The sequence below is a fragment of the Protopterus annectens genome, chromosome 14.part0, assembly GCF_019279795.1.
Source record: "Protopterus annectens isolate FY-2018-M chromosome 14.part0, PAN1.0, whole genome shotgun sequence".
NCBI classification, from domain to species: Eukaryota; Metazoa; Chordata; order Ceratodontiformes; family Protopteridae; genus Protopterus; species Protopterus annectens.
This window is the reverse complement of record NC_056748.1, coordinates 671419056-671436547: the sequence shown is the minus strand read 5'-3', so window position 1 is coordinate 671436547 and position 17492 is coordinate 671419056. Positions and strand designations below refer to the sequence as shown.

Genomic DNA, 17492 nt, shown 5'->3' with positions numbered 1-17492 from the left:
TCACATGGGGTAATTGGCTAGGCTTAAAATGGCCCACAAGGGCAATTAGCCTAGTACTTATCTATGAACCTATGAATTAGTGGAAACATAAAAGGCATGAAAGAGAATGAAACCTCCTCATAGTTTCCAAAACAGTTCAGTTTCTGCAGATTCACAGCCTGTTACTAGGCATACAGCACAGGAGACAGCTGAGGAGCCTGGCCTAATCAGCCCATTGCCTCATAACACTGTGTGGCTAAATGTGTTGCTCAGTCACACAGTAAACAAACAGGCTTAGACATCCTCAAACAGTGCCCTACAGGAAGCAGCTCTTTTATATACTTCAGAGCCATAATCCTCATAAATATAGTGAACTGGACAGGAATTGGACTTGGTCAACGCTTGGAAGCAGATATGTTTATTAGTATTTCACCAGTTCTACAAAACTGAGTATGCACTATTCTGCTCTGCAGCTTTTGGAACATAGGAATGATACTAGGCAAGCACTCACTGGGACCATAAACTACCTAGCACTTTTAAATATATATAATTCAAAGGTCTTGCTGCCCTTTCCAAGCAGTACTCACCTCACAAATTAAGCAGGTTCTTACAAAATAACCTGGGTGAAAACTTGTGTCTCTACATCTAGTCATTAAGACTCGCCTTAAAGGCAATTTGCTGACTCTGTAGTGGTATACATATAATTATGATCCTCTTTCTCATTGAGTTTTGTTTATCTTTCTTGTAGTAAATTTAGGCCTCTAGGTTGTTAGTAAAGATATTAGGTAGACCAACTGGTTTTGAAATGAAATAAGATGTTAACTAGGAGTAGGTATTTCTAAAGCTAACAAAAGTGTAGTATAAATCTACCTCTGGCATCCAATAGGTAATGCTACTTTTTGTGCCCAATCAGCCATTAGAAGGCAGTAATACGATAATGTTAATATGCAGCTTAGGACATCTGCCTGCGTCATCTACCTGGGTAAACCAGGTGTGATTACTCCCATTTCTTCCCCTGTACATGCGATTATACCTTCTGTCATATTACTATAGCTACACTCCATAGCACTCTTCAATGGCCAGATCACTACTCAGATCAAGGTAATCTGTGATATAGGTGGGAGCTCAGTATGTGCAGCAAAGGACAGCCCTTGTCTACAACTACTAGTTAAACAATGCATGCTAAGAGATGCTCCATAAGTTGTGGCAACCAACTGATGTCAAATATTTTCATGTTTTATTATACATGTGGAATTGACTTGTGCTTTTGAGGTTGTACTACACATTAGTAGGGAAAAAAAAGAGCATTAGAAAGGACCTGATATGGAGAGTTCTAAAAATACCACAATAATATTTTTAATACATATTGAAATGCCAACAACCAAAACTGCAATTGCTGAAATGAATAATACAAAAAAAAAAAACAAACTATGAAACTGATATCTTCTATACAGTTATTTTTGCAGTAAGCACCACTGTACCTCCATACTGCACTACATATATTTGCTAACTCTGTGGTCACTGCACCTACCTCAGGAAAAGGGAAATACTCTCAGACAGTCTGAATCTAGATTTATACATCCACTCTGTATTTTTCCATATTGAGTCCTACTCTCAGTCATACAGTCATCCCAGTCCCCTTCAATAAACACATGAGTGACATTTAACGACTTTTATTAATATTCCATAAACATAATTTTCTTAACCAATATTTATTAATTACAACTGACACATGGTATAGTCAAGCATGACATTCATGTAAAATTAACTAGGAGAGTGCAACCCCTCTCATTCTGACCCAGTAACCAGTGTCTATAACTCTACTCACTTAATTATGAAGCAGTGTACCGGCACCACTCACTTTTTACCATTTATTGAATTACATGTCCAACCCAATAAGCAGCGTCCTTACCTCTGATCGCTTATTTTACTTATCAAGCAGCATCAAACTATTCACTTTCCTTTCCCAACTCATTGAATTGAACATCCAACATCAGAGGGGGAACTGAAGGGGGCAAGCCTGCCTCTCTTGCTCCACCCACCGGCCTGACTAGGTTGTTCCCCTTCTCTCCAACCAAACTTCCAACAACCTAACCACAATGAAAAGGCATTCATCCAAACATCATTCAGTGTACCCCTGTGTCATCACCTTCCGAAGCCCTATCACTTAATATAACTAGTAAAACTAGCCAGTTGTCTAAATGGCTGAAAGTAAGCCAATGATCCCTCTCCAGTGCTACAGTAGCAAACCATAACCTCATAACCTAGCATGACCATGGTGTATTAGCTTAATATTCACTTATCTAACTACCAAAAGAAGCTTCACATTGATTCCCAGGTCATTATCAGTCAACTGGACAACCAGAACACGAAACTCAATGCCACTTGAAATAACCCAGAGGCATCTGCATACCATCATGCTAACTGCTGCGCCATTTTATCACCCAATGAATATAATAACCAAATAAGATCTCTTTTACAAAATTCCATTTAATAGCAATCCTGCCATCACACCAAGTATCCATTTTATGCAGTAAGACATTAAATGACCATCACTGCATTCTAGCAGCATGATCACCACAAGCCATACCACTTCCATATTAAACAAATGAAAATGAACCCTAACCCCCAATAACTCCAGCTGAATCGTTTACACCAGCTTAACATGAAACAACCAATATTCAACATCCCCTCAATCACCCTTCCTTCCATCCAATATTTCACCAACCCAGTCACCCCCAAATTATATCTCCCAACCAAACATCACATGCCTCATTAGTAAACAAATGAAAGTCCCCATCAACCTCTCTAACCATCTGCCTAAAGGCCTGACCAGGCTGATTCCAGGTAATCACCTGCTAAATGCACCACAAAACACTAAACCCAAGCCAGGTGAAACCACATAAGCACAGTGTACCACCAGAGCCCTAAAATGTCCAATGTTACCAAAAGCAAGACAAGGTCAGTGACATGCCATCGTACTTAACTCCAGCCTCTATCCACCCAATGGATACACTAATGACCAAAGTGAGATTTCCTTTCCTAATGGGTCAATTGTCTAACAGTATAAGAGCAATCCTGCCATCACACCAACTATCCACTACAAGCAGAAAAACATAATGACCATCCTAGCATTTACTGATCAATGAACCACCTTCTGAATTACTGGAATACATCGACAATGAACTCACTACATCCATAAAGGCAATAACCACAGACTGTAACCCAAAGAACCACCATTTACCAGTGTCAGCCCTCACAACAAACCCATCTTGTCAATAGCCATAGTCTAACCTACCCAGCCAACTTACCCTAACCTTTCAAACATATGACCCATCCTCCCAGATTTAGTAAAGTCGCATAATCCTGTCACCTCTGCAACTATACAGATCGGAGATAAATCTAGCTTGACCAAATGAACTGCCTTATCTTGTTCCTCAGCCTAAACATAATTTAACAAACTCTGAAATGCCCTGCCATATACCTTCGTATAAAAAACTGCACCAGAATCCTTGGTTAGACCTTCAGCCTTATGCTTAAACAACGGATGCCAGTTTCTCCCACATCTTCAGAAGCACCAATACCTTGCAATGCTCTGTCAAACTCTTTACCTAGTCTTAAAGTCTCAGCCACCACTGCAAACTCCAATGGAGAGCAGTGGTAACTCCCAAAGTAGCATAGGTCACTGAGAACCTAATCTACATGGCCTTGCCAACGGACAATTCAAGCCAACTACCCTGCCCACAAAAGGCAACTCTACCTCACAATGCTATGACTCCACTCTACCTGTGGACAACCCCAAACCAGTTTCAACCTGCCATGATGTACCTCCTACTCTCTGCCTCAACATTATTGCTTTACTTGTTTTTCTTTTTATAAAAAAGTACCTCTATCTTTTCTACCATATTCTTTTCCTAAAAACGAAATAATGTTTCATGTAAAGTAGACCCCTCTTAAATTAACAAGAAGTTTGCACACCATGAAAGAGATAGAGAGAGGATATTAACCAACTGCCATGAAGGGCCATACTAAGACCTCCAACATGTAGACTACACTTATCCCAGGTCTACCTACCCACCTAGATCATCTTGCAAGTAAAACTGTTTAGCAAGTTCATGCCAAAATGTGATTCCTTCCCCAGTTACACTTGCCTAACCCCCTTAAGCCCCATACTACCTCAGTTCCTCCCAATCATCCCTCATTCCCATTTAACCCCTCCACCCTCTTAATTCCTGCTACTATATTTTTCTGACCCCACCTGAAGATGTCCTTGGACAAATTAGTTTTTTTTCCAGACCTTATTTATGGGCCTTGGACTTTCAAATGGTTAGCAAAATATGCAACAACTCACACATAAGTAATGCTTGTACAATGTAATAGTGCACCTTTCCACCTATCAAGATATAGTTGTGCCAAATGTCTGTGCAGAATTAAGTGAAAGGAACCCATGGCTGTGGATGAAATACTATGCACAGCCTATCCTCTGCCTTCCATGTCATTATTTTTATTACTCATATTATCATAACACAGTGCAAGTATGTAACAGGTAATATAATATGCACTCAAAAAGTGCTTCCGACCTTTAATCAATCTTACAACTTCCATTACACTTAAATACTAACTTGTTTTTAGGCTATGTGTGTGTATAATTAACATATTCCACTCAACAATTAAAATGTCATGCTCTTCGAAGTTTGCGTGATGCACAGATCTAGCTGCATTTTGTAGTTCTATACATTTCATTATCACTAACATTCAGTTACGATAATACGTAATCATTCTAACCTTCATTCATCAAAAGTCCAGAAACAATGGGCCTCTCAAAACAAAGCTTTGTATCTCACAGAATGAGATACTTTAGTTGTCAGGGCACAATTTACTTTTCTGCACTGTTTTGAAGAGATATGGATGAAATAATATTTCTTCATTCAAAGCTCCATTGTACAGTCCCTACCACACCAACATGCTGATTGCCTGTTACATGTAGACATATACATGTATATTAAAATGTGTGTGTGTATGTGTATATATGTTTCCCTATCAGATTATCATTGTTTCAAAACTTTGAAAGTCATATGAGTGGGACCATATGATCAAGAAGATTTGAAACTTTTAATGTTTTGAATGGAGATCACAGTACAGTGCAAAACAGGAAAATTTACCCTTTTCCACAATGTAGTCCAAATCTTGGAGTTGGTATATTTAATTAGCAGGGGGGAGTGGGGGGTGCAGGTGGCTTGTACCCCCCCCCTGCAAAAACATTAAAAACAGAATTTTTTTTTGTTCAGAGTTCTGAAACTTCAATCATATGGTCTCAGCCATATGAATTTAAGTTTCAGAACTATGATAATCTGACACAGATCCATAAATATATCTATTTTTATTTAATTATTTATTTATTTAACATTTGTTAACCGGGAAGGTCTAACTTGGAACAAAGCCAATTTTTAGTGGAGGCCAGGGGAGAAACGTCCCAGATGCATGTCTTTGTAATGTGGGAGGAAAATGGAGCACCCAGAGGAAACCCACACGAATGCAGGGAGGACATGCAGACTCCACACAGAAGGCACCCATATATATATATATATATATATATATATATATATATATATATATATACATATATATATATATATATATATATATATATATATATAGACAGCTATAGATATAACTCAAAATGTAAAGTGTATTTAGTAGAAAGGTTTTGTTTGGGTAATAAGAAGGAATGCACAAATGAGTGAATGCTTATTTGAGTGAATTACATCTGGTTTAATTTAATTTTACATAGTGTAGCTAAGCGGGAGTTTGCAAGAAATTTAATGTTTGAATAAAAAGTGGTGTTGTGAAAGTGTGTAAGATTGTGTTACAATAGTTGTTGAGAATATGCAGGTGTTTGTGGTTTAGGATTAGAATAAGGTTTTGAGAAGGGATATAGTGTCAGTGTTGTGCATGTTGTGTGTTCTGTGTCCTTTTGTCTTGTGTTGTTGTACTGTTAGGGAAAGGGGATTTACTAATGTAATGTATAGGATAAACATTATAGTTACGGTTAACACACATGAGTAAGATGGGGGATTTTCCTCATTTTGTTCAGCAACAGAGTTCATTTGTATAATCTGTACATCTATAAAGAGAGAGAGAGGTTATGATAGGAGTATAATCCCTATCAATTTCTTGATCACTAATATATTTGCAGCACCATTTTTTTTTAGAGATTTTACTATGCATTTTGATGCTCTTTGTTCTGATGGTGTAGGATTTGAATACATGATGCAGGTGCATTTAAACATACACATGCACACACACACTATATATATATGTATGTATATATATATATATATATATATATATATATATATATATATATATATTTACCATCATAAATTTGACAATGTTTTGTGCGAGTAATCACTTACTCAAAAAACATTGTCGAAATTAATGTTAGCAAACGTGAATAACGACAAATTAATAAAATGCCAACAGTTTGAATTAGAACTTTTGACAACTTTTCGAACTTACCTCAACATCCGGTGCCATTCACAACACGTTTAGCAGGGGGGAAAGCCTACCTGCAAACCCCATACACCCCCAATAATTATATACACTAGCTCCGGGGATGCAATACAGGGAAGAATGCCAAACTCGCAAAAGTGCGAATGCACACTGGCATTCACTCTTCTGTTTCTTCAACATCCTTTGGTGCGCTAATACGAACCGTTGACATCGCAAATGTGCAGGTCGACAATATGATGGTAATCTATATATATATATATATATATATATATATATATATATATATATATATATATATAGAGAGAGATATAGATACACATATGCACGCACACACACACACACACACACACACACACACACACACACACACACAGGTCTACTTCTAAGTTTCAAAGTTTCAAAATGTCTACTTTCTTATGGTTGAGACCATAAAATTGAAGTTTTGAAACTTCATTAAATGGAGATCGGTGTACAGTGCAGAATGGTATATTTACCATTTTCCTTGTTGTAGTGTGATCGCAGAGTTTATATATTTAATTAGCAGAGGATGCGGGGGTTCAGGGGGACTTGCCCCTCTGCAACAATGTAAAAAAAAATATTTTTTTAAAGTTTGAAGTTTCAAAACTTCAAAAAAAAAGATTTTTTTTTTAATTTTGAAGTTTCAAAACTTCTATCTTATGGTCTCAACCATAAGAAAGTCGACACTGATGGATGGAATTAACACATTAATATTTAGCATAACCGAAGAATTAAACATTTACTAGTATACCTGATGGGGAGAATATAGCAATGCTGTTTTTATATAAAAGAAGAATACCACTGATGCAGAGGGTTACAAGCTGGACACACACTTGCATGCAGGTATTATTTAGGAAAAATAAGCTACCATGTTTGTTACTATAGCATGGACTACAGACAGGATACGACATTATTTTGCATTTTTGGTTGGCAAAGGTAGACGAGCTTTTTTCAGATAAAAGTTCACATATTGTCCTTATGGGATATGAATTCTGGATCATACAGTTATATCTGCTCCTTCCTTCTAACTTTTGTATGTTTTTCATTCTAATTCTGAAGTGGTAGTACAGTGCACTCCAAATTTTTATACTAATAGATACTTTTTCATGACAGCAATGAACTTATTTATTTAGATGATATATGTACTGCAATAACCCAATGACTAGTTAAACTTGTAGCAGCTACCCATCTGTCTGTGTTGTAGGCTACTTATTTCTTGAGCTATTAATAGTAACTGCTTTTGCAATATATAAGCTGGGAAAGAATTAAACATCACCATAGAAAGGTAACAGCAAAAGAAGGGCACATTTGAAAGCTATCTACTAAATCCATCAGGTTTATGGAACTGCATATTTAAAAACACTACAGAATTGTATATTACATTATATGAGTTTATTGGGATTGCGTCAGTATATTAACTGTATATCAATAAGAAACGGACCATAGTTTTATCAATCCAATGCACAAGGCTGTCTACAGAACATAAGGTATTTGTCATATATTTATTTTCAAAGACTAATTGTAAACCATGCTAACTAGACTCCAAAATGTCATTGCAAATTATAATACAAACGTTTCAGATCCAGGGACACTGTAAACATCAATATATTTCTTTTCCCACAAGAAAGTGTAGAAAACTGAGATCAAAGACCTGTTCCCAGCTTGGCACTTTCTTTGCAGATTATCAGGTTACTTTGCACTGCAGTCTCTTTCACTAAAAAGCACACAGTGAAATGATACCTAAGGCCATAACTGGTAGCACTTATTTCTTCAGTGTGAATGACCAGCACCCACTCAGTTCAGATGCAGAAAGTATTTCATTATAAGTTTAAACTGAAGGAAAAGAAAAGTGAGCGTGTTAAAGTATCTTTCATTAAAATAAAAAGGCAGCCATTTCCACTGCAGTAAATTAACTGCCTCAAGGGCTTCGATCCTTCAAAACTTGTTCACTTCAGAATATAAAAAAAGAAAAAATGAATTCCTATATGTGATGCATTTACAGGTACCTCATTTGCTCTCAGATGAAAAAATAATTTCCTTCATTTTCACAGTTTTATAAAGCTGTGGCAACAAACTTTGTTGACTTTAATTCTTCACCATTAGCTTGTGTAAGAATGCTGCCAATTTGCACTCTACCTTTGAAAAACATCTATTAAAAAATCCAATTGTCCAAACAGTGGGGGTATATATTGTAGCATACATTGCTAGACAACTAATCTGATCAATATACTTTTTTGCTACTTTGCTTTTCAAAGAATTTTATACTATCATTGCATACCCAAGAAAAATTAAACAGAAAAACAATTTTAAATGATTACATAAAGCAATGTGTGTCTATTTGATCTTATTTCCGACATGTAAATTATGTAATGATTACAAGCTATGAAATGTTTAAGAACAGACTATAAAGTATTCCAAGATATTGTATACTTTAGAGAGTAAGCCAGACTGCAAAGAATAATGTATTATTACCATATCTATGTTAGTAAGTTGATGACTAAGTTCAGCTACTCTGCACTAATTAGCCCATTAACATGTCTACTACACCAGCATGAAAAAAACAAATGAGGATTCAATTAAAAAGGCATAAATATAAGGAATGAAAATCTCCCCACTGTTTGTCATTTTATAGACTGAGTATGGCCTGACATGCTATTGATAAGTCAGAAGATAAGCATTCCATGTTCTTATTTTCTCACTTTTCTCAGAGTTTGCGTGATTTGAGAATTAGTTCGAAGGAGGTGGTGCTTGTCAGCATATTGAGGGTGGTGTTCATAGGGGGAGGATTTCCTTTCTGCAAGTATGTTAGTGCTTTGTGAAGTTTGGTTATAAACATTTTAGGTTTGAATAACTGAATATTGATGATTCCATGAAACACATTTTTTCTAAATGGAACTGAAATGACCCAAAAATGAAAATAAAATTTGAAGCAAGCAAATTACCATAAAAAATGCCAAATAACAAATGTAAAGACTTAAAAATGGTAGCAAACTCCTCCAACAAATGGCTAGACCTTATATCATATTAGGTAACAGCTCCTGAGATATTTTAATTTTTTGGTGCAGAATAACAGAACATTGTATAATACATCTGTAACTATGAGATAAATTTATGAAAATTGACAATTGCACACTACTAAATAAACTTTCAGAATAAATAATATTATTACCCAAATGTATCACAGTCCTAGATGTTACAACCATGGCCTTCTAATCATACTTGAAGCTTTTTAAATGGTATTAATTACTAGTTTCATGTGGAGATATGCAACCCAAATCTAGAATGAAAAGGATATTGCCTTACAGAAACATAACAATAAGCATTTACAGTGTATTTTAGTACTACTGTCATAACATTTAACTATCCCAGAATAGAATATATGATCTCAACTTATCTATGCAGTAACTATTTATAGGTTCATAAGTAAGTAGTATGCTAACTCCCCTTTTGGGCCATTTTAAGCCTAGCCAGTGTTTTTTTTTTCGTTCTCAAAATAACCTAACCCATTTGGCTATAGACTGTCATTATGTATCCCATGCAGGATAATTATATATTACCCCTAATGAGCATAACTGAGATCATACCATAAATAATTTGATGGGACCCATGCATGGGATAAATCATTTAGGAGTTGCCTCTCTCCATTATTACTACAGGGGGTAAGTCCTGGGGTAAATTTACTGTTCCCCATCCACAGAGCTAAGCATTGTTTAAATATGGACAGAGATGGGCTCTGTTTTATGTGGATGGAGAGTCTGCTTCAGAGCAGTATAGCCTCTGTGAGATATACTTCTCCCTCCAAACCATTCTGTTGATGTTGCAGAAGAGGTTCAGATCCCTAGACTGAGTTTTTCTGATGCCATTTGACTTGATGATGTGTGACAGTCTGTAGGATACAGAGTATAGTGACAGGGATTTGAGTCAGAACATGTTGGACATGTTGTTTGGGCCTTGTATCCTTTTAATAAGGAATATCTGTGTGTCTTTCACTTGTTGCATATGTTCTGAACAACTGGGTCATCTCTTAAGGGCATATTGTCAATGTTATATTTCCCTGGGGTAGTAGATGAATTTCTAAAGGACACAATATGCATTTCTTGGCATTTAGTTTCAGTCCATGATTTTAACAAGTCATTTTTTGGAACAAATCTTCCTGCATGATGGCTAAGTCAGTTGGTGAATGAATGAGTGCTCATAGCCTGCAGTCATCTGCAAACTCAGTCAGTCAGAGCCCTTTGGTACTGGAAAACTGAAGAAGTTCCAGTACAGAACTCTGCGGGATTCCACTGACGACGGGTCTCTTTATTGAGGTAACTCCTCCTATTTTGATTATCTGCATCCCATCTGTGAGACAGTTAGCAATCCAGCGGATGACATAGGGGTTTATTACTGGTTTATTTAGCTTTTCTACTATACCTGTGTGAGGAACTGCATCACAAACTTTGGCCAGGTTGAGGTGTGGAATGTGTACAATTTTGCCTTCATCCATTGATTTGGTGACCTTTTCAAAAAGTCAGTGAGGTTGAGTAAGCATGACCTACCTTTAATGAATCCAAACTGAGATGAATCCAATGTTTGGAGGCTCTCTATGACTTAATTGACTAGTTCTTTGATAAGTCTTTCCATGGCTTTGCATATGAGGCTGGTGAGACTTATAGTCTGTAATTGTTTGGGTCTGTGTAAAGTCCTCCCTTATACAGGGGAATGACTGTAGCTGTTCTCCATTCACTTGGTACAAAACCTGTACAGAGGCTGAGATTGAACAGTGCTGTTAGAGATGTGGCTAAATCATGCTTTATGCTATTTAAGATACATCCAGGGATATTGTCAGACCCCATTGATGTAGTATGTTTAGCTTTTGATAGCATTTATAGGACTTGGTCTTGTGTGACAACTGGAGGTTAGCCGGTTTTGGACATATCGTGAGGGGTAAACAGAGGGAAGAGAGAGGTAAAGTTAAAGCTAAAGTTACTGGCCCAAAGGCTCACTATATTTTCAGAGTCAGTGTTGGTAACATCATTAACAATCAACTCACTGCACTGCTGCATTGTGCTTTTGAGATTGCGAACATAACTAAAAATGCCTTGCGACTGTTTTTGGCTTGGGTAGCTATTTTAGGTTCAGACTTAGCCCTGGTAGATTTTACTATGCTCCTGAGTTGTTTGTTTATGTCAATGACAAAGCTTTAGCATTTTGGGAATTACTCTGCACTTGCTCCTATGGAGTATAGCTTCATCTAAACAGCTGTTTTCATGCCAATATGCTGTGGGGGTGTACATTTCTTTTCTGCATATTCAGTGGAATTAACTGTATTAGATTGGGATTTAAAGCTTGCCAATGTATTACTTAAGCAAAAACCAACAACAGGGTGTGGTATACTGAAGATTTACCCATGGTCGGTGTGGTTTAATCACGAGGGCAAAGCCCAGGTGATTAAATAAAGCCAAGTGTGGGTAAATTTCAATATACCACAAACACGGAGTCGGTTATTGCTATTATACAATGACATTATTTAAGGAAAAAATACTTACTTTTCTTAAATAAGGTCTTTGTATAACAGCACATTACTGTTCTTGCACGGCTGGTGGTATACTGCTGCTTTGTTTTGATGTACTGCGCATGCGTATGGGACTTGCATTCCCATGCATACCCAGTACATCAATGCTTTGAATAGGAAGCAATGGAGAAAAGAAAGACTCCGTTACTCCATTTTTGTTTTCCTTTTTATTACTAATGAATGGAGGAAATGCCAAGAAAACCAGGTATGTGTCTTTAGTTTTAAATAACGTACCTGATTGTCTTTATATTTCCTCCTGCTGCCTCTCGGGTATGTCCGGAGTATGGACTATAGTTTTTTTTTTTTTATTTTTGTTGAAAAAAATAAAAGTTTTGGAATACACGAATGGAAAGAAGTCTGGATGACTGGACCTTTTTCTGTTGGTATTTTGTGGATTTACAACAGGCACGCTGGTTGGGCTGCCCAATCAGCATGCACATTTTTGAATACTAATGGCCAGTCATTGCATAATTAGGAGTAAACAGTTTGTCTTAAAGAAATTTCTAAATGTAGTTTGGGTGAAAGGATCTCTGGTTTCAGTTTTATTTTGAAGACGATTCCTTTATGGTCAGAAGTAATAAGTGATGAAGCTATGCAAGGGATGGTGCTAGATGCTGCAATATTAGTATGGGTAAGATCCAATATGTTATTCCCTGTAGTGGATACTCTGACTAAATGTTCCAGGGCATTGTATCGACAAAGCCCAGTAATTTGTGTTTCTACACTAGTGGTGGTATAGGTTTTTCCTAGTCTATAGCTGGATATTTTAAATCATATAGAAAAACTATGTCAGATTGAATACTGAGTGATTATCATATTGGTCATCTAGCAAACCCCAGTACTAATTGCTCTTAGAAGTCTGTCCCATCACTAAGCTACTATGTTGAACATTTATTTGTCGTACTAATGACTGATTCTAGAAGAATTACGACAGCAGCTATACTGCATACAGAATGCATGCTGTGTGTAACATGCATGCATCCAATGATGGGCAATGCCAGCTGCCATTTAGCATCAGCATCTTATGTTTTGGCACACTTACTAGAATTTTGTTAATCTCTCATACAATGTACATTGGGTAAGTATGTGAGTACTTACTGTGGGTAAGTACTTACTCAAATGTCAGCAAACCTGCCTGGTATCTGCAAGAAATTTTAATGTTTGAGGAATAACAGAATGTCACCGGTAATGTTAGAGTAAGCATTGTACAGTATCTAGTGTAAAAGAGATTCTTCTGGTGATTTACTTAACTGTTTAGCTGAACTGGAAGTTTAAACACTATAGTGCCAACAGTCCAGAGTATCCTCCTCAAAAATGACATTACTAGTAGAGAAGGAGTTACTCTAATGCTTAGGCCTAATTTCAGGTCTATAGCAAGTCCAACTGTCAACAGTCATTGATTGGACTTTAATGTAGCTTCTGGCAGGTTAGTTTCTGTGAAGTTAAACATGATCTTCTCTCACATAAGAGCAATAAAATAATGCTGAGCCTGAAACATGAAATACATATTACTATTAAGCAACAGGCTGCATCACATCTCATTATTGGTACAGGAGCAAAGCAAACTGTGAGAAGTAATGAAAATGTAAGCACAAATGTCAAAACCATTTGAATTACTTGAATATTTCACACCTTATGTATCTACCATAAAACACAATAAGATAAAAATTCTCATAGTTAACAAACCAGTCCAACAGCTCATTAAATGAGAGAAAGTAAATTATTATATATGTTAAGCATATACAATTACAAACAATTTTTGCCAAATAGAAAAACGTCAATTTAATTAAGTAGATAAATCATGTGCATTTAAAATTTTATGCTGTCAAAACATTCGTGTTCACATTCTGTAAGATTAACTATTGATTGCAAATGAAAACATTAACTAATGCAGAGATTTCTCTGCTTGTGTCAGCTGATATAGTTCTAGAGAAGCAGATATTTTGCATATATTGATTCTGCCCTTGTGTACAAAAGCAATATAACTTAGCAATTTGCTTTTTTAAACAAATCTGCTTTTTGTCATGGTCTCATCTTTCTGTGTACAGTAAGAAATACATAGAAGTAAGTTGGTGGTAGCTCATGTGGATGTTAAAGATCCTTTATTTACTTGTTATTTACATGACATATTATTTACACATTTACATTTTTACATATTTACGTTTACACAAGTCTACACATATTTACAAAATTGCAATGTTTATAAGACTTCACTCACAAACATTCAAATATTTTTTTTATTTTACAAAACTCTCTTTTTATGCTGATGTATTTTTCTTTAAACTACAACCCCCACTTTTTCTTCCATAACCGCAATTTGTTTTCCTTAATATTACTGAAAGAAAAACATTTTCCATTGAACAAAAATTTGATTTAATGTCTTGTGCCAAATTTCGCATATTACATAGAATAACTTTTTGTTGATTCTTATATATTTTTTGTTTTGATTTTTATAAATACATATTCAATCATATCTATGTATATGTCATTGCTATTTTTTTGATTTTTGGAAAACTTTCTTCATATCATTTTTTCCATAATTTTTACACTCTTTTACATTTTAGGAAAAACATGTTCTGTGGTATCTTCTTTGCCACAGTACACACATATGCGCTCACTTTTTCTTTTTATAAGGCATATTTGTTTTTACTGGCAACTTCTTTACTCTCAATCTCCCTTAGAAAATCCTGACATTCTACTTTATTACTACACCACGTTTCTTTCCTTTAAAACCATAATCTCTTCTTCTGATAAATGTTTCCAAGACTCAACACAATGATATTGTATCATTATGTTCCTATACCATATTTCTGATGATCTTTTATTTAATCAGTCTTTATCTTCCACATTTTTATTATTTCTTTTTTTTTCAAACACTTTTATTGAATTATTGAATTATCATTTGTGACATAGGCAAGTTTACTTCATATAAAAGTAATCAAACTATATTAATATAACATACATTATATTTCATATATATTGGTACATATCAGATAATCAAAGGTATATTACATAAAGTATTCACTTCCTGTCTTTTTTTTAACAAGAAACATCTTTTTTAAACCATCACTTACTACACAGGTAATCGTACATTATTTCTTGATAATTTTTTTCTTCATTAATACATTTTTCTGTATTTATTTTTACTGTCACCCAAAAATAATCATATTTATACTTAAACGGTATTGCTGCTAGTTCCTTATTTAAATTTATATTTCTCAATGCATTTAATGAAGCTTAAAAAACTAGTGGATTTAATAACCCTAACCCCTTCTTCTTTGTCCATATACAACGCTTCTCTCTTGATAGAATTTAATATAGATCTCAGTATGAAAGTAAATATAACCTTTGTTTTTTCATATGTTCTTTGAATCATATACACACTTGATAGACTAGTTTCCCATTAACTGTTTTGGTATTTTCCCATTAATACTGACATTATCAAATTAGCCTTTTTCTGTATGACAATCTATATGTTCTCCACAGACAACATATTTTCAAATACTTCTCAGTACTGGTATTTCTTTCATTGTAAACTGTATTTCTCCTACTTTTATCTTATCCCCCAGACTTTAGCATTATCTTTGTTTAACGTCATAACTATTTCTTCTAAACAATCTACCACACAAAATATTGCTTTCTTCATCCATATATTTTAATAACTATAATAATATAATTTGCATAGGTTATAAAACTAGTATATATAACTGGTTGCATTATAAATTGTGCATTCTTCAGTTTACTATTCACCTTACTTACTACAATATTTATAACTAAACCAAATAATATACTACTCATAGGGCAGTCTTGTCTTGTCAATTACCCATCTCTATTTCTTTACTTAACCAGCCATTTATTAAAATTCTTATCTTACTATATGCTGCCATACATTTATTTTAATTTTATCACTGAAATTGTATGCCACTATTAATTACCATAATTTATTATCCTCTATTGAATCACATGTTCTATTAATATCACATACCATAAGTTCTGTATCATTTCTTCTATTTACAATATCAAGTACAATTTCTGTTACTATGCTTAATAATTTTTGGCATCTCTTCCCTTTCATACCATCTAAATTTTCTTCCATTATATTTTCCATCTTATTTTCCAATCTTTTTTGAATTATCTTAATAAAAAATTATAATCTGTAATATTTAGTGCTACTGGTCTTCAGTTCTTTATATCTTCTTTTTCATATTTTCTTTTTCAAATAAATTTTAATATCCCACTACACAATTCTTTACAACTAAAACCTTCATTCAACCATTAAATTAAAATGTATAGTAAATATTCTTAATGTCATTGCATTAACGTTTTATACATTTAATTCCTTATTTCATCTGTACCTGCTACTGAATCTATATTAACTCTTTTAAGAACTTTATCTAATTCATACAAAGTGATCTCATTCTCGATTTCCTTATTTATTTGATCGGAAAAAACTTTTAACGTTTCATATTTTATTACCATCTTTCTTTTTTTTTTAAACATTTCTTCCACATAATGTACTATGGTTTCCATTAACATTGGTGTTCGAATTTGGCCCACAATCTGATATAAAAAAATGTAAGGTCTGGGTGGAATATTTTGAGGCTGTACCCCCAAAATACATCAATTATTAGGTAACAGCCCTACATTTACTTATAAAAGAGGAAGAAATTAAAAAAAAAAACATGTTTTGAATGGGGATTCAAAAAACAGACCACAGATAAAAAGAAGAATGGAACCAAGAAAGGTGGGAGGTGTGCCCAATGTCCGTAAATACTGGAAGTGGGTAACCTAAAGTTAGACAACAGTATAGGATCGAATGTATACTTTAAAAGGAAATAGTCAGTCTAAAAGGTTAGAGTATTTAGCTAAATGTATTGGATGTTCAAGTTACTATGTAGGGAAAACTGACAGGTGTTTTTATAGAAGAATTTATGAAGATCAGTATGATATTATAAAGGGAAGTGAATTGAATACCCTGTATAAGCAGATGAAAACAAATGTCTCCAACCCTCCATGTTTGAATTTGGTATATTGGACAACATGATGGTGAACCCTATGGGCGAGACTTAAAGATGCTTTTAGAGGTAAAGGAAATGAAACAGCAATTGAGACTAGAAGCCTGTCATTTCCCAGATTTAAACCAGCATGTCAGTATTCAGCCTTGGTTAAATTTTAAGGCTTTGGAAATAATTTGATATTTTGACATCAGTAAATAATTTTTAGTCTTGTCCTGGATTTGGATATAGGAATGTCAAATAAGGTTATTTTGGAAAGGTTGATTTTACGCTGTGCTGCACCAAACAACAGTTTTATGCATAATAAGAAAATGTGCTTTCTCTGTAAAAATTTCAATCTTTGGTTTTATCACAAGCTTTTTGTAATTGGGTGGGTGCATATATAAAACAACTTGATGGATGGCATTGAT

General features: G+C 34.8%; 1 protein-coding gene across 1 annotated transcript in view; it reads right to left on the bottom strand.

Annotated features, from left to right (window-relative positions):
* The window catches only part of PRKG1 (protein kinase cGMP-dependent 1), a 3380995-nt gene that overhangs the window by 2132582 nt on the left and 1230921 nt on the right, over positions 1 to 17492 (bottom strand). The window lies entirely within an intron of this gene.